General features: G+C 35.7%; 1 protein-coding gene across 1 annotated transcript in view; it reads left to right on the forward strand.

The window, feature by feature from the left end:
• The first annotated feature begins 8,592 nt into the window (after positions 1-8,592).
• The window catches only part of LOC145674551 (uncharacterized), a 324,837-nt gene continuing 314,330 nt past the window's right edge, over positions 8,593-19,099 (forward strand). The window contains exon 1 of the mRNA XM_081744724.1: positions 8,593-9,265. The gene's annotated coding sequence lies outside the window, so the exon portion shown is untranslated. The remainder of the gene's footprint in view (positions 9,266-19,099) is intronic.

A 19,099-nucleotide genomic window follows, 5' to 3' on the forward strand; every position in this document is an offset into this window, starting at 1 on the left:
TTAGTTCAAGGGGTGTATTATTTTCCTTCAGTTCCAATAAAGATTGTGCGAATTTTTAAATGAACATGAAGAATGAAAAACTCTGGTAGACAATAACTAGAATCATGCTCTAGAAGTTTCAATTTTGTTAGGTAGATGTCAACCTGTTTGCTGATATCTAGCGGCACGATATGTAACTTCTACTATCTTTGTTTCAATTAAATAAAATGGGATATGGGTAACTACTGTTAAAGCCATTGGCACCCGTGAAAATGTTAGCATATTGCCTCCATTAACCAATTCGGTCGTATAAATTGGTTGAGTTATCTACTGCAAGATACAGAACTCAAACATTCGCTTTCGCTCAAGAGTTATCATGTGGAGTTACGTATAACCGCAAGTGCAAACATTACAATATTGTACGTCCGCAAATAAATGCGTTTGATTGTTACGCGAGGACAAATGTTCAAACTGTAATGTAAGGACTGTACTGGATAACTTTTGTCTCCCAAGTAATTATATTTGGTGTGATATAAAATTGCTTATTTCTTCCATTTATCAAAGAGAACCTTACGAGGCTATTAGCATAATTCCATGAAGATCTGTTCTATTGTTGAGCCACATTTGACAATCAGGGTGGCAGAACTTAAAACAATACAGCTTTTTCCTGTTTTTAACAAGTTAATCGAAACATTAATCATAGGGAACCTATTATACTAATACATATTATTCCTTGTGGTTTAAAATGCATACATTTACTTAGATTCGATAAGCCAAACAATAACTACCAAAAATATTATAAGGTCTATTAAAACTTTTCTTTGAAAGTGTAGAGTATACTTTAGTTTAAATTTGTACAGAAAATCACGTTCGTCCTATGCTCCAATTTCATATCGCCTTTTATACAGCGAAAAGATCTCGTGAAAACTTAGAGAACACATCCTGATGGTAGGCCCTATGCAGAGTCATTTTTAATGTCGCACTAACAGTTCGATTAATGCTATCTTCCATATTTAATAACACATTGGTGAATTATCCACGATTTATATCGAAAAAGCCAGCCACGACTCATGGTTCCCCAAACACAGCAAGAGAAATAAAAAAGGAGCGAATAATTCTCTAGTATCTCTACTAATGTTTCTGATGAGTTATCCCGATGAGTTGTCCCCACATTACGCTCTTGTCTCACCATTCTTGGTTTTGGTATATTTCCATTCAACGTATTATTTAAATTCCATTCTTACCAATCAATATGTTGTAAAATATATAATCATATGTACACCTTATTCCAGAAAAAAATGAGTGAATTGATTATAGCTAGTTTGAGCTAAAAATTTTCCACTTCAGGTATCTTCAGAAACGGTAAACCAAAGATGCCAGGTTTGAGCTCTAAGCCAACCTTTGCAATCGGAAAAAAATGTGCAGATATGTATTTCTTGTTTGTAATGTAATAAAGCCTAGTAAAACGTTATTAAGTCTAGATAAAAGTAAAATTCATTGAAATACATAATCATATAGAATTTGGAAACTATATATAAGTGTCAGCAAAGGCTGGTTTTGTTGACTACATTTCCATACGTAAATTAACATTTCGAATGAAGGGAAAGACAGCGAACATAGTTCCCGCATTCACAGTATAATGAAAGATACAGAGGAGAGAAACAACATAACTTGCAACAGATTTGAATGTCATTGTCTTGGAAATTCAGCTATATTTATTCAGAAGGATCTCGGTAGGAGTTTTCATGTTAGCACAGTGATAAACCACGAAATTTCTAATTGTGAGCTCACTTCCTATGTGGATCAGACTTCTCGGTATTTAATAATATATTATTCTATGCATAAATAATTATACAATATAATTACATTAAAATGAATCAGTCGCATATATATATATCTTCATAAATCATTTCAAGACATCAGTAATGTTTAAAATATAATATATGAGATGTGGTGGCTGTTGACAGAACATCTGTATTTATATGTGAATGTTAAATACAAATTAAATAAAACGTGTAATGGCAATACGTAAGTATGTGTTGTGTGTTTGTCTGCAGCTATTCGTCATATTGAACTTACTTCTCAATATTCTCAATACAGTATGGTATTTGCGTTCTTAAAGATAGTATTACTACTAAGGTTGTGAATTGCTATAAATGCACTTTATTTCGTCTAATACAGTGATTGCCAACCTTGTTTACCTGGCGTCACCTTCATAAGCTGCGTAATTCACAACGCCCACCCTTCGTCCGTTGATTACACATGGTTCTTGGGTAACCCCTTGTGGAGTGCAGGGGAAGAAAAGAGAAATCTCTATATGAAACTCATATGTAAATCTCTCTCTTACTACCCCTTTACTTACAGGAATGTTGTATCATCCACATTTAAAGAAAATCAAAAGATATGCCAAATAAAATAATAGAAATTACTGAAATTTAGATAAAAGTCGGTAGAGCTAAGATTAAAGAAATAATATATATATATATATATATATATATATATATATATATATATATATATATATATATATAGATATAGATATATATATAATTTCTTTAATCTTAGCTCTACCGACTTTTATCTAAATGTCAGTAATTTCTATTATTTTATTTGGCATATCTTTTGATTTTCTTTAAATGTGGATGATACAACATTCCTGTAAGTAAAGGGGTAGTAAGAGAGAGATTTACATATGAGTTTCATATAGAGATTTCTCTTTTCTTCCCCTGCACTCCACATAAGTTTGGCTTCCCAGCGTAAGGGCAATTACTACGCTTGTGTGCATAGTTATTTTACACATTAGTTTGGCACCCAGGGTAGTAGCAATATTATATGCTAGGATTACAGGCAAAGGCGCAGTACAATCACATAATTTTGGCGTCCATGAGTGAGTGCTTAACCACGTTGATCATTTCCTTACTTAAATGTCTGAACACCCTACGTGTTTAGCAAGAAGTGTGCAGGTTACGCACTGTTGTTCACATCCTAGCGTATAACCGAGTGTGTGATTACTTAAAGATTAGTAAATTTTTCGGGTAATGAATTTATTATGTCCCAAATGCTTTCCAAAACATAATTGATATAAAAGTAAAATGTTTGTAGAAATGTGTTTATATATAATACTTGAGAAGTTGTAAACTTGAAGGGGGGAGATAATTTTATAGAGATAACATTTAGATAAAATAGAGATTCTTTCCTTTTTATTAGTGAATTCATTAGATTAATTAGAATTGATGGTTTTGACTAGGCTGAAAAGCAGAAAGATGAATGAAGAACTTAGAGATTTAAAACAAGCGCAAAGTATGTCATTTACAGAAGTAGGAGATCAGGGAGATGAAATTCAAGTGAGAGACGAAAACATAGATGTAGGCAATGAGACAGATGGAATAGGAAACACAACTAGTTCATCAGACCCAGTGTTGCAATTCTTGATGCAAATGCAGCAAGAATTAAATAACAAAATTGATAAATCTCAGGAAGAATTAAATAACAAAATTGATAAATCTCAGCAAGAATTAAATAGTAGGATAGATAGATCCCAACAAGAGTTACAGCGTGAACTGAAAACCGAAATTCGGAAAGAGGTGCAAGAGTTAGGCTCTAAACTAGCACAAACTCACCAGGAGTTAGATAGTAAAATTAGTGCATTGTCTAGTAAGCTAGAAGATACAAATGAAGAACTGAGAAATACAAGAAGGGATTTAGAACATTCACAGAAAGAGCTTGAATCTAGGCTGAGTAGCTCACTACAAAATACAGAGCAACAACTACATAACGATATAGAGAACACCGTACAACAATTAAATGTAACAGTAAATCAAGTTTCTGAAAATTTAGATCAGACAGCTAGAAATTTAGAAGAAGTTAGAAATGATTTAGGAAATAAGATAGGATCTTTAGAAGAGCAAGGTGATAATGTTATTGGTCATGTTGAAAGAAATCGGTCAGAAGTAGAGACAAAATTAAGTGATATAATTGCTGTACACGCGAATGTAACTGATGAATTAAGAAACACTATCGAGAGTGTAGATTCGAGAATAACCGGAAAAGTAGAGGCCATAGAAGAAATGATTTCTGCCAGACTAAATATCATTGAGTCAAATCGCGTAGAAGTCTCCTCACACACTAGCATTCCACCAGAACAGGCTATGCCCTCATGTTCACGTACTATTCCTAATGAAACAATTTCGACGAGCATAGCACCACCTGCATCCTCTGTTTCACCACTCGATAATCAGACAGCACAGTTGTCGACAGTCATGAACCCTTTTATTCATCGTGATCTAAGCCTACCAAAGTATCAGGGTACAGAGGACGAACCACAAACTTATAACTTTTTGCTAGACTTAGACAATTACTTCGCATTAACAGGTGTACCTAATGAAGCACGTTTGTCATTTATTAGTAGAACGTTAAAAGGGCCAGCACTTTCGTGGTTCAAAGTCATGCATCAGAAAATTGTTACGTATGAAGAGTTTGTGATTAAATTTAGAGAAACCTACTTAAGTCAGGAACGATTGGCTACACTAAGAGCTAATTTGTTAACAGTTCAATTCGACAATAAGGTTCATAAGAATCCTTCTGATTTTCTGTTGAACATCCTACATCAAAATTCAATATTGGATCCTCCTGTAGACGAATCTTGCTTATTGAAACTCTTACCGAGAAAACTTCCAGTATATATATTTAGGACCTTAGTGGCTTCGAAACCACAATCTCTGACAGATTTACTCGCGATTGTGAACGAAGTACAGGCAACTCATTACGACCGAGATACATTTCCTCCTCGTAGAAATATGAATATGTTGCAAGTGTCCTCTGAGAGGGTAGACACACATCCTCGTAGGAATAATAGAAGGAATGTCCCTTACACACGAGGACAGCAACAGAGAGACAATAGAGGCAATAGTAATGAGAGCCCAAATTCAGGTCATAACGGGAGAAGGGAAGGAGGTCAATCACCCCGTAATGAGCGCTACCCTTCACCTGAAAATAGACAAAACCACAGAGGACAGCGAGGTTCGAGAAGGGGAAATAACAACAGTACACGGAATGGAAGTAGAAATCAAAACAACTACATTCCGGAGCAACAAATACAACTGCTAGAAACCTATCATAATAGCGAAGGACAAGGTTACCAAACTAACCAAAATGCACCAAGTGTGACAGGTGGTCCTCATTATAACAACTGATGCTTTCCAGCACATACAGCGGGAAAGTTGGATGTAGTACTTGTGAATAGAACATCTGATATCCAACAGACGAATAAAGCCCTGTGTGTGCTCGCAAACAATAGTTCTGACTTGGCAGACGATGATGAAACATATGTTAAAAGTATTGAGGAGAATGAAAATAAATGTGTAAAATGCGAAGAAATAAATAGTACTCAAAATTTTGAAAGTAATACTAAAGACACTATTTCATTGTTATTGAAAGATGGTAGAAAGGTAGAATTAGAGAGGGAAACATTTAATGAGGCAAATGGAATTTTTGATAATCTGTTAGATACAAAAGACGACCCAGTTGTGAGAAACAATGTAGTAGTTTTACCAGAGATAAATGTAAATATTTATGCTCAATCTGTAAATGCATTGTTAGATTCTGGAGCAAGTATATCAGCAATAAATAACAATTTATTTGAAACGATACTACGTAGCCAAACACAACCACCATTTTTAAAAGCAAATAACATAAAAGTTACTTCAGCGTTCGGTAAGAAGATAGCCACGGTCAAAGGTCAAACTCTTCTTGAGGTTATTGTACAGGGGAAAACTTATTATACAGTTGGCATCATTGTAGAAGGATTAAATAAAGATGTGATATTAGGATCCCAATTTTTCGTAGAATCTGCTGCTATTCTAGATTATTCAAGAGCGCTGTTGATATTACAAAGACCCCACTATATTGAAGTGAACTTTAGAGATCAAGAAATATCGAGTGATGATTTAGTTCTTAGACAATTAGAGGAATCATTGCAAAGTGGCATTATTAGTGAGTTAAGTGAGAAAAGCGAGATAGGAGAGAATGTAGAAAGTATACAGTTTCCTAAGGTAGGATTGGGGAATTGAAAGGCGAGGCTATTTGATAGTGACCCCACACTGCAGTTGGGTAAAAGAGTATTCCCAACTCCCACAGAACTGAAAGAAAGAGTGTTGTCTCCAGAAGAATGGGAGAAAATCAACACAAAGGCCACTGAGAAAGATATTTATGAACATGTAAATAACTATAAAGATCTCACTGATGAACAAAGGGGTAAATTAGCTTCCGTGTTAATAAAACACATAGACATTTTTGACGAAAAGCCAGGAACAATTAAAAATTATGAACATAAGATAGAACTTACAGATCCTACACCAATAAAATCAAAAATGTATCTTTTTCCTCTTAAGTACAAAAATCATATACAAAATGAAATTCATCGGTGGTTAGCTTTTAATATTATCAAGAAAGCACCTAGTGAGTATAATTATCCGTTGATGGTAGCTGAGTAACCGAATGGGAGATTCAGTTGAGCATAGATGGAATAAATTAGGGTCAAAGAAACAAGCCTCTACCACACTGGAAGTCTTACAGTCTCTAAGTGATAAACCTTTCTTTTATAAATTATATATATTTGAGTTTTTCGTGAATGATACGAGAGTGTAAAGAGAATCAATTAAAAAAAAGAATTGCGAGCACACATAACGTAACAGAGTTGAGACAAACAATTAGACATACAGGGTTATAAAGATGTTTGCGTCACACACATTCAAAGGGTACTACAGCCAGAAATACATTTCTCTTAAAGAAATACCATCTGAGAGAAGACAAAGAAAAGGAAGATAACACATCCGAGCAACAGACATGAGATAGTCTTGTCTCGTACAAAAAGAAAAAAAAAAAGAAAAAAAGAGAGAAATAACAATGTCTATGTACATATCTTAAAACTATCATATGTATCAGAATTCTGTATCGTCAGTATGCTATATATGTATGTATTGTCAATGTTATTATTGAAAATAAGTTAGGAATATTAATTTGTCAAGTAGTCATTACATAGTTATTATAGTTCTTAAGTATTGTAACTTTGAGTAATATATTAATTGTCCTGTCCATTAATATATAACTCAAAGGGGGGAAATGTACGACGCAGTCTCACATTAGTTTCATTAATAAAGTTTATATAGTAGTATATTTAAATGTTATCATTAATTTGCATATCAAAATGGAAATGGTTTTCTTTATTTTCAAATATTATTTATATTATTAATTAACTTAGAATCATATTTATTTTATTTCCTAAGTATTGGTAAGATTCAAGTTTATATCGAGAATGTAACTATAGATATTGGATTTCGTATATAGAAAGATAGACTCTAGTGAGTTAGATTTTTTTTAAAGCAAACTTGTAGAAGACAACTAAGCTCCAAAAGGTCAGTCACCTATGCTTGGCCAGCCTAGCCAACTATATTGTGAGTTGAAACTAAAAATTACTCTTTTATTTCTGTTAAGCAGCTATAAGAATACTGTATAGAACTAAAAAACCATAAAACACCCTGAGTTGTAACACTACCGAAAAGGCGACAGAAAGTCGGATAGTTGTCTATTGTCAAAATTTAACACATAGATATAAAAACAGAAGGACAAAGAGGTGTGAAAATTTAAGGATAACCGCCGATTTCACAAGAATTCTAGCTGGCGTTGCGAATCTAGCAAAACAGGCTGTGAATTCGGTCCAGGCTTACCAGATGAAGCAGTTTGTAATATCAAAAAATAATAATAATAATTAAAATATGTAAGAATTAGTGTTTAAGAGTCAATTATGTATTGGAAAGCTACGCGTACCCTTATTGTCTGTTTTACCTTTTCCGTTCTTCCGTATATCGTATCATAAAACTTTCTTTCAGCCGTGAGAAAATAAACAAGTACTATCTGGTATTGGAGGGGTGGAGTTTTGGCTTTCTGCTGGGGACAGACGGAACTGAGAATCCTTACCCTAAGAAATTGTATCAAATAAAGTTAATAGAAGATGACAACTCCATACCACATATGTATATGGTAGCAAAGATATGTATATACTTGTAAGTAAAGTAGATGTATGTTTAATTTCATTCTATAATCAATAATTTGTAAAATTGTCACGCGGAAGCAGAAAACTCCGAACTATTATGGTTGTCCGTGACATTGTTAATTCTTTCCGCTAGAGGGCTCCAGTGACTAGACAAACATAAGAAAAGAACATGTCAGGTGGTGAAAAATATATTAACCGGCCTATTTTAAATGCAAAATTTTAAGGTTATATCAGAAGGGGACTATGACATATTTGGTATCTAATGAAAGGCCAAAGAATGCAGATTTTAGTGTTTGATTCGAAACGAGGTGACAATCTATAAGAAGTGAATTATTTGCGTATAAAGTCAATGTAAATAAAAATCAGCATACTTCCTTGCAAAGTTCCGTTAGCAGGTAGATAGACAATAGAAAAGGTTATCTCTATTGAAAAGCCAGTAGCTTTGATGCGAAGCACGACTCTTGGGCGTCAAACCCCTTTTACAAAACCGAAAATCTGGAGAAGAACAAGACAGTTGGCGTTTAGATCGGGTCTGTGAAGTGCTGCTCGTGTGGAAATAGTTATTTTCATCATGAAATTTATAGATTCAACAGAGTTAGTTGAATTGGAAGATAGGTGCATATATTTATTTTCAAAGTATTTTCAAAGTGAACTTAGTTAAGTGCGATAAGTTGCACCATTTGTGTTCAAAATAAGTTAACTGTGTCAGTTTTCTAGATTATATGCATTTTGAGATCCAATCTGACAATACTGGTAGCGAATAAACACATCTTACTTATGCAGCAACAAACCATTAAAATATATAGATATATAGAGAGATAGAAGTGCAACTAAAACCAAGTTTGATGTGGTTACAAAGTGGTGGACTTAGTTATAAGCAAGCACCAAGGACGTAATCTACTTTAGGATGCTACGGAAACCGTTCTAATAGAATACTATCAACATGAAAGAATAGACACTAAAATTGTGATTAACGCTGTGAAGTAACGGACACACCTACCTGGAAATTAAAGAAGATGAACTGTGCAATAGATACAAATACATATTATTAACTATGAACTAGTGATAAAAAAATCATAAATTTTTTTTATTATTTTTAGTTCAATTGTGAGCATATCTTATATCGATATCAATTAAGTGTTGTGGTTTAAGTGATTAAGTGTTGTGTTTATAATAAAAGTGTTTATTAAACTACATGGAGTTATCACCTTCCCTAACGGAATTTCGGCTGGTATGGTAAGTACCAGAATAATTTGTTTGTTTCTTGCAGGTTTTCTGGATTCCATGTTCTTTAATATCAGATGTTCGAAACTAGTAAGGTAATCACACACCTATTCTTTGATAAACCAAGGTGGCAGATAACTCATGCGTAAGTCCACATATCAAAGAAAGTCCGAAAGGGGCTACAGGACTTTAAATAAGGAACTCACACTTACAGGAATGGCATTATAGAAATTTATATATATATATATATATATATATATATATATATATATATATATATATATATATATATATATATATATATATAATATTATTTCTTTAATCTTAGCTCTACCGACTTTTATCTAAATTTCAGTAATTTCTATTATTTTATTTGGCATATCTTTTGATTTTCTTTAAATGTGGATGATACAACATTCCTGTAAGTAAAGGGGTAGTAAGAGAGAGATTTACATATGAGTTTCATACAGAGATTTCTCTTTTCTTCCCCTGCACTCCACACCCTCTGCAACTTCAGATACAGCTTCGAATTCTAATAATAATAATAATAATAATAATAATAATAATAATAATAATAATAATAATAATAATAATAATAATAATAATAATAATATCCTATTACTTAATCCATCCTTGTTCTCTCTCTGGTACAACTCCTCTAGATAATTAGTGGTCAGATGGCTCTAGTCCGGCGCTGATATATAGAAAGACTGGCGTTTCAGTGACATTGCATTTTATCAGAAAATGCTTTTCTAAGCATTGAGACATTCTTGTAAAATATTCAACAACATAACAAACAGATATTACCTTTTCTTGCCTAGGGTAAGATTCGGACTTCCAGACTCAAAATTGTGACCCACGCGATTCCAATTTTGTGATAGCAATCCTAGTCTTCAGCTCCCTCTTCTCCACATAATTCACTTGCTTTTTGTTCAGGTTTTTGGTCATTTGCTTCTTAGTTCAATGAATTACTACGTGGATGATGAAAATGAAAGTTTCGAAGGTAAACGTCAAATAAGTTGATTGTTGAAACGTGTACAAATGAAGCAACCTGCACTTTTATTAATTGAGAAATACACATATAGAACAAGTGAACAGAAAACAGAAATTGTTTTGTGTCTGCAATGTTACTGAAGTGTTAGTTACATTGAAAGGGAATAGAAGTTAAAATATAACTTTAACATAGATATGATGATGATAGTTTAGAGTTAATAATCTCAAAATAATAATATTTATCATTTGCGCAGAATTAAGTCCAATATGTTATATCCAAGATTTGTAATTGTTATTGTTGTTATTGCTATACAGAATTGAACGTGAGGACACGATATCTTCACATGTCCCCCTACTTAAAAGTCACAAATGTCTAACATTTGACTGACAAACAAATAATATTTCATTTTATATAAAAACATACAATATCTTTCGTATACTACTTATTCCGTGTTTCAAAACAAAAGTCACCCTGTTGAGTTATCTGCAAGAAAAACATATGGAGCACAGCAGAAAATGTACAGACACGCAAAGAGTGAAGACAAAATGACGTAGTCACTGTCTGTTCGGCGCGGAATGTAAGTCAGGAGAAACACAGACACAATAACCTTACAATGTAAAATGTAAACACAGCACACAATATCCACATAAATAAACATGAAGTAAAACTGTAAGTAGAGTTTTAGGAAACTGGTAAAAAGGTTTTTCACACATTACGGAAATAGATAAAAATACACAATCGTTGACTGTAAGAAAGCATAAACAATATCAGAATAGGAGAGAAAAAATCGAGAGATAAATAAAATTGATATTAAAGTCTCAAAATATAAGAATTCAGAACTTGCTGTTTTACACATTGTGTACACACATCTGGGACATACTTGTATACAACAGAGCGTCTAAAAGAGGTGAATATCTGTAATCTTTCAGTCTAATAAATCCCGTAATTTCCGATTGAAAGAATTCAAACCAATATCTCTCTCTCTCTCTCTCTCTCTCTCTCTCTCTCTCTCTCTATATATATATATATATATATATATATATATATATATATAGTAAAACCTGCCTTCAACGGAACCTTTATTAAACGGAAAACTGTCTTAAACGGAAATATTTCGCGGTCCCATGAATTTTGAAATAAAAAACGTGTAAAAGTCCCTTCATTAAGCGGAAACTGTGTTATGCGGACAACGGAAAGCAAACTAAACCTTTAACGGAAAATTCTGAGTTCCGGACTACAGGATTTAGAAAATTTTTAGACATCCTGTGAAAGGGCAAACATATACATTACAATGTCTGAGATAAATTCTTCGTTCCTTTGTTAAATCTTTCTGACAGTGTTGACCTTCCCTAACCACTAATCATATTCACCCGCCACAATTTTCGGCTATCCTACGGAACATGTCAGTTGTCAGTCTTTGTAGGCGTACTTGTGTAACGACTACCGACAACCGACAAAAATTAGAAAACTGACAAAATAAGGGTTCTGGAAAAAAAGGAATTGAGCAGATATCATAATCACTATCATGTGTCGTGAAGACAAGCAGTGAAGGGTTCAGAGGACTTTCAGAGTACAAGAGAAAATTTTTCTGTGTCCTGGAGTATACCGCGCGACGTTTTGAATGAAACGCATCCGCAAAATACATGAGACAGTTTTAAAGAATTTTGTGGTGTATCTTGTGATGTAGTGAAACATTTTTGAAGAATGAGTTGCTAAACTACCTTCCATAATCAAAGACATGAAATTGAATTATATTTTTTCCTTTAAGAAAATGTCTATCTACATTAAGCGGAAACCTGACTTTAACGGAAATTGTTGGCAGTCCCGCTCGATTCCGCTAAAGACAGGTTTCACTATATACAGGGTGAGTCAAAATAAGTGTTACAAGCCAATATATCGCGAACTATACATCATATAAGAAAAATATTAAGAGACAATGTACAATACAGAGGGGACTCAGAAATGAGTCAAACATTAGGTTTCCCCCTGCCCCCCATTTTGGGGGGAGGGGAGTAAACGTGAAATTTTCAAATGAGAACATAGGTCGAGTGATACCTCGTTCGAAAGAGCTTGAAAAATTGAACAATTTTTGTAGGAAACAATTTTTGATATGGGGCACCGTTTTCAAGATGGGCCCCAAAAATGGTCCTGTATCCGATAAAATTTCCAGTACTTATAAATAAGTGTTACAAGCCAATATATATCGCGAACTATACATTATATAAGAAAAATCTTAAGAGACAATGTACAATACAGAGAGGTCTCAGAAATGAGTCAAACATATATTTCCCCCTGCCCCTCATTTTGGGGGGAGGCGGGGTGAACGTGAAATTTTCAAATGGGAACATAGGCCTAAAAATATGTCGAACACGAGGTTCCATCATCATACTGTAAGCGAATAACAAGTAAAATGTTCGGGGGCAAAATCGACCAATAAGGGTTAACGTAATAATAATATTAATAATAAGAAGGAGGAGGAGAAGGAGGATACTACTACGAAAAATAATAATAAAACTAGTAATAATAATAATAATATGAATGAAAATAATAAGACAATGAATAATAGGCCTACTAATACTTATGCGCAAAGAGACGTCGTTTCTCAATCACTACAATCCTATGAGAAAGGGATAGGAAGGTACCTATTAGGCCCTATTTATAGGCAACATCTAAACATGTGCCCAGTTAGAGTAAGGAAAGGCCGTCAACGTCATTGCCTGGGGAATGGAACCGATGGCCTTCGGAACATAGTACAACGATAACTTTGTATATTGCATTAACAATCTGTACCATCTTATAAAAAAAAGGATCAAAGGCGAATTATTTGAGCCGTTTTATACAAAGAAAGAAAGTTGCAAAGAAATTTCTTTAGATTATTTTTGATCGTCAACTATTAATGTAATCGCTATGGAAACGTAATAAATTTAATTGTAAGTGTGCATACATCTTGTTAAATATGTCAATATGGAATATAAACGCTTCTCAAGATTAAGTATTAAAACCAATTTAAGAAAATTGTAAATTGTGTTTGTCACGTAGTTTAAGAACCGGGATACAATCTAGATACTACGTAGAAATAAACGTAGTAAAATTAGTGGTGTCTCAACTCCAGAAAATATTCATTTTAACGTAACATAAATTGGTGCCGGGAACCCGAAAATAGACATTAGAAACGTAGCAATAGCTAGTACTCTGCCTCCTTAATAATGGCTGGCATACACAAGTGTCAATAGAGCCGATCACACAGGGGACGGGGAATGTGATTTTCATTGTTCTACTGAGAACACTTGACTGTACCTGTGTGTTGTTTGTTCATGCAGTGTGAATAGTATGGTATTATTTTTTTCTTTTTGAATAGTGGTGTTCAACGTAAAATCAACATTGATGTTACGTTGCCTAGCTGTTAGTGAGAGTGTTAGTGACTTAAAGGGAAGTGGCAGTGTGGATATTGTAGGTAGGGGCTGTAGTTGTGTGTTGAACGGTTCAAAAGCGTAGAAAGAACGGGATATCAACTTTGGTGATAAGTTTTCCGTACAAGGAAACGAACACTATCGCATTAATATTATTAGTTTGGGTAGCGTTTGAATAGAGCAATGGCGGTGTTTGATCATTGTGTAGATATGTTGCTGGTGTTGGACGAATGTAGAAGAAACTATCGTAACGCGGCACTAATGTATGCAATGCGCTATCCCCAACGCCAACAAACATCTCACATGGCATTTCTGCGATTGGAGAGACGTTTGCGGCAACATGGTAGTCTTGTCCGGGGACGAGGTAGGGGTCGTTACCGCTCTGCAACCAATGAAGAACGTGCAACAGGAATATTGGCAGCAGTGCATGTAGACCCACATGTTACCACGAGACACCTTGCTCAGGCCAGTGGAGTTAGCCAAAGATCTGTAGTGCGTATTTTGCACGAGAACACGTTTCATCCGTATCATATCATCTTACATCAGGAACTATCTGGCAATGATTTTCACGCCAGATTGCAATTTTGTCTCTGGTTGGAAGGTATGGAAAACAGACAGCGCAACTTCATATCCACCATCTTGTTTAGCGATGAAGCTACATTTACAAACACAGGAAACGTAAACCGACATAATATGCATTATTGGGCAAGGGAAAATCCACTATGGCAGAGACAAGTTCCTCATCAGCATCGGTGGTCTCTTAATGTATGGTGTGGCATCCTTGGTAACCATATCATTGGGCCATATTTTTTTGATGGACGTCTTACTGGTGATACCTATGCCGCATTTATCAGTGATGTACTATACCCGGAGTTGTTAGAGAATATTCCTTTCGCTGAACGTATAAGAATGTGATATCAACATGATGGTGCTCCAGCACACAACGCACGCCAGGTCAGAGCCTTATTGGACCACCGTATGGCAAATAAATGGATTGGGCATCGAGGTCCTATTCGCTGGCCTCCACGATCTTCTGACCTAACCCCACTTGACTTTTTCCTCTGTGGTTATGTTCAAGATCTGGTAATGTCCAACGTACCAACAACTACTGATGATATGAAGGCGCGTATCCAAGGTGTGTGTGCATCTATCACTCCAGAGATGCTACATGATGTACGAACATCCCTATGCCGCCGCTTACGGAGATGTGTGGAGCAGGATGGAGGACATATCGAGCATCATTTGCAACATGGTAAGTGTTGAAAATATTTGCTTTACAGTGATTGAAATTACAATTTTTAACATCGCACATACCCGTAGAATTACTAAACGTTATTCTACTACTTTACAGGATATTAGGTTGTGGTAATGCTGTTGTGACAGGCTTGCCTGAAATCAAAACAACTTTTGTAGTAAGCTGCTTGGTATTTCACGATCTATCAAAGAGGTATCACTCGCCCTATGTTGCGATTTGAAAATTCCATGTACACCCCTCCATACAAAAGCGGACCGAGGGAACTTTAACACAAATTTCAGGCTTTCTGTATTGTACATTTACTCTTAACACTTTTCTTATTTGATGCGTAGTTCGCTTGATATTGGCGTGTAATACTCAATTTGAACACTGCAATTTCTATCTGAATGTGGAACCATTTTTGGCGGCCATTTTGAAACAGGCTTGCCCAAAATGAAAACAAATTTTGTACGAAGCTGTTTGGCTTTCCACGATCTATCAAACAAGATATCACTCAACCTACAGGTATATTCCCATTTGAAATTTTGAAATTGGTCCCGGGGCCCCATGATTAGGGCCCTGGGGACACCACGACAACATCATTCCACATTGCCTATGATGTTTTCGTTTTTCATTTTTTTGGTTTAATCGTTTCCTACTCATACGTTTCCGATTTATGAGTACTGGAAATTTTATCTGACACAGGACCAATTTTGCAGTCTATCTTGAAAACGGTGCCCCATATCAAAAATTGTTTCCTACAAAAACTTGTTCAATTTTTCAAGCTCTTTCGAACGAGGTATCACTCGACCTTTGTTCCCATTTGAAACTTTCACGTTCACCCCCTCCCCCCAAAATGGGGGGCGTGAGAAACCTAATGTTTGACTCATTTCTGAGGACCCTCTGTATTGTACATTGTCTCTTAATATTTTTCTTATATGATGTATAGTTCGCGATATATTGGCTTGTAACACTTATTTATAAGTACTGGAAATTTTATCGGATACAGGACCATTTTTGGGGCCCATCTTGAAAGCGGTGCCCCATATCAAAAATTGTTTCCTACAAAAATTGTACAATTTTTCAAGCTCTTTCGAACGAGGTATCACTCGACCTATGTTCCCATTTGAAACTTTCACGTTCACCCCCTCCCCCCAAAATGGGGGGCGTGGGAAACCTAATGTTTGACTCATTTCTGAGGACCCTCTGTATTGTGCATTGTCTTTTAATATTTTTCTTATATGATGTATAGTTCGCGATATATTGGCTTGTAACCCTTATTTATAAGTAGTGGAAATTTTATCGGATACAGGACCATTTTTGGGGCCCATCTTGAAAACGGTGCCCCATATCAAAAATTGTTTCCTACAAAAATTGTTCAATTTTTCAAGCTCTTTCGAACGAGGTATCACTCGACCTATGTTCCTATTTGAAATTTTCACGTTCACCCCCTCCCCCCAAAATGGGGGCGGGGGAAACCTAATGTTTGACTCATTTCTTAGGCCCCTCTGTATTGTGAATTGTCTCTTAATATTTTTCTTATATGATGTATAGTTCGCGATATATTGGCTTGTAACACTTATTTATAAGTACTGGGAATTTATCGGATACAGGACCATTTTTGGGGCCCATCTTGAAATGGTGCCCCATATCAAAAATTAATTCCTACAGAAATTGTTCAATTTTTTAAGCTCTTTCGAACGAGATATGACTCGACCTATGTTCCCATTTGAAAATTTCACGTTCACCCCCCTCCCTCCAATATAGGGGGCGGGGAAAACCTAGTGTTTGACTCGTTTCTGAGGCCCCTCTGTATTGTACATTGTCTCTTAATATTTTTCTTATATGATGTATAGTTCGCGATATATTGGCTTGTAACATTTATAAGTACTGGAAATTTTATCGGATACAGGACCATTTTTTGGGGCCCATCTTGAAAACGGTGCCCCATATCAAAAATTGTTTCCTACAAAAATTGTTCAATTTTTCAAGCTCTTTCGAACGAGGTATCACTCGACCTATGTTCCCCTTTTGAAAATTTCACGTTCACCCCGCCTCCCCCCAAAATGGGGGCGAGGGAAACCTAATGTTTGACTCATTTCTGAGGCCCCTCTGTATTGTACATTGTCTCTTAATATTTTTCTTATATGATGTATAGTTCGCGAGATATTGGCTTGTAACACTTATTTTGACTCGCCCTATATATATATATATATATATATATATATATATATATAGATAGATAGATAGATAGATAGATAGATAGATAGATAGATAGATAGATAGATAGATATAAGAGTAAATGTACATTTATATCCATAGGGGGTAAAAAGTAATCTTACAGAATTTTCCTTATTCTGTACAACGTTTATCTTCTTCCCCTTGTACACGCTACACATTCATCCTCGCAACATTTCCCGTGACATTGCAACGTCGACAAGGTCGTCTTCCTTTTTCCCTTCCTGGTTTTCCTTTTCCTGCTTCTTGTAATAATTCTTCAAACGTTGAAATGGGATGGAATCAATCTTCTAACCTCCAGGGACCGTTTTGAACTTCACAAATTACGAATTACGATTGTCCACGTTTCCTAATTCCTGGCCCAAAATTTCCCCCCACTGAAAGCTCTGGTAGTGCTTTTCTTCACTATGTTGTCTAACGTGCAAGTTTTATTTTAAATTTTGAACCTTTGGCCGTGTCCGAAAGATATAAGTGCACATTCAAGGTGTGGTTATTTCCGGAAGTAACGTCAACAAGTGTGCTTCGAAGGGTCAAGTGCGCGAGTCTACAACTACGTAGTGTGTAGTGCTTGAGAAAATACACTTGATTTATATACTTGTGTAATAAACATCTTGGAAAGTTTCGATAAATGTGTAAATGGATTCAAGTGCGTTCCTTCAACGTGGTCGAAACTACATCAAGTGCTTATTGTTTATCTAGTGGTAACATTGCGTTAGAGACTAGTTTTGTGTTATAACAGCCTTTATTTTCTTCTCGTGTTGTAATTTAGTGTGATCTTTGCTTTTTGTTTTTTTTTCGCTGCCTATCATGGCAGCTACCTCTGACGGACATGTGCTCCAGGCAGCTACCATGGATATATCTCCGCCTTCAAATTCTACCACTTCACATTAATCAAATGCTCCCTATGCACACACTAATACCAACTCATGTAAGGATAATCACCTTGGACCTTTTGTCGTACATGTTGCTTCTACGTCTTCCCTTGGCAAACAACACCCCATGAAACTTGGTAGGCTTTTATATAATAATAATCTTACTGATATCAACGACATTCGTACTCTTGGTCCTAATGGTTTAAAAGTATTTTTCCGTACCGTCAAAGCCGTTAATGACTTTCTTCTACACCCATTATTAACGGCACATAATTGACGTGCTTACATTCCCAACCATGCAGTCTCCTGTCAGGGCATTTTACGTGGAGTCGACCCGTCCTTTACGGACGATATATTTCTTACTGCGTTGTGCTGTAGCACTCGTATTTTGCTTATCCGCCGAATTTTTCGCAAACGCCCTTTCTCTGATGATTCTACCAGTAACCAATTTTCTGAAACTTCTTTAGCTCCTAACTCTTCTGTTACGGTTTCAACATCCTATTCCATCTCCACCGGCATCGCTGTTGTTACTTTTGGTGCAAACACTCTTCCCTTCCATTGCACTCTTTACTATTTTCACTTCCCCGCTGAAGCCTACATCCCACGTCTCAAACAATGTACCAATTGCCTATTTTACGGACATTTCAAACAAATCTGTCGAGGTAAGCAATCTTGTGTCATGTGCGGCCAACCTAGCCACCCCTCTTCCTCCTGCTCCGCACCTCCCAAGTGCAAGCACTGTGTTGGTGACCATGTGGCTACATACACTCAGTGTCCGGAACTACTAATTCAAACTCAAATTAACATCCTCATGGCCACTGAACATATTTCACACATCGAGGCTAAACGTCGCTATTTAACTACTATCCCTGCTTAACGCTCCTTAAAGGCATATCCACCTCCCCATTCTCATTCGTCCTCTCCAGCCACTTCCAGTTTTACTTCTTCCTGTATCCCCATCTCCGCTTCTTTCTCATATTCTGCTACTATCTCTCGGCCTTCCTCTTCTCATTTTGCTTCATGTCTTTCAGTTGAGCGAAAAAATGCGCCCTCTTAGTCCTCGTTCTTCTTTTTCTGCTTCCGCTCGGCCCCCATCTC

The sequence above is a fragment of the Thermobia domestica genome, chromosome 17, assembly GCF_964235325.1.
Source record: "Thermobia domestica chromosome 17, izTheDome1.hap1.1, whole genome shotgun sequence".
NCBI classification, from domain to species: Eukaryota; Metazoa; Arthropoda; class Insecta; order Zygentoma; family Lepismatidae; genus Thermobia; species Thermobia domestica.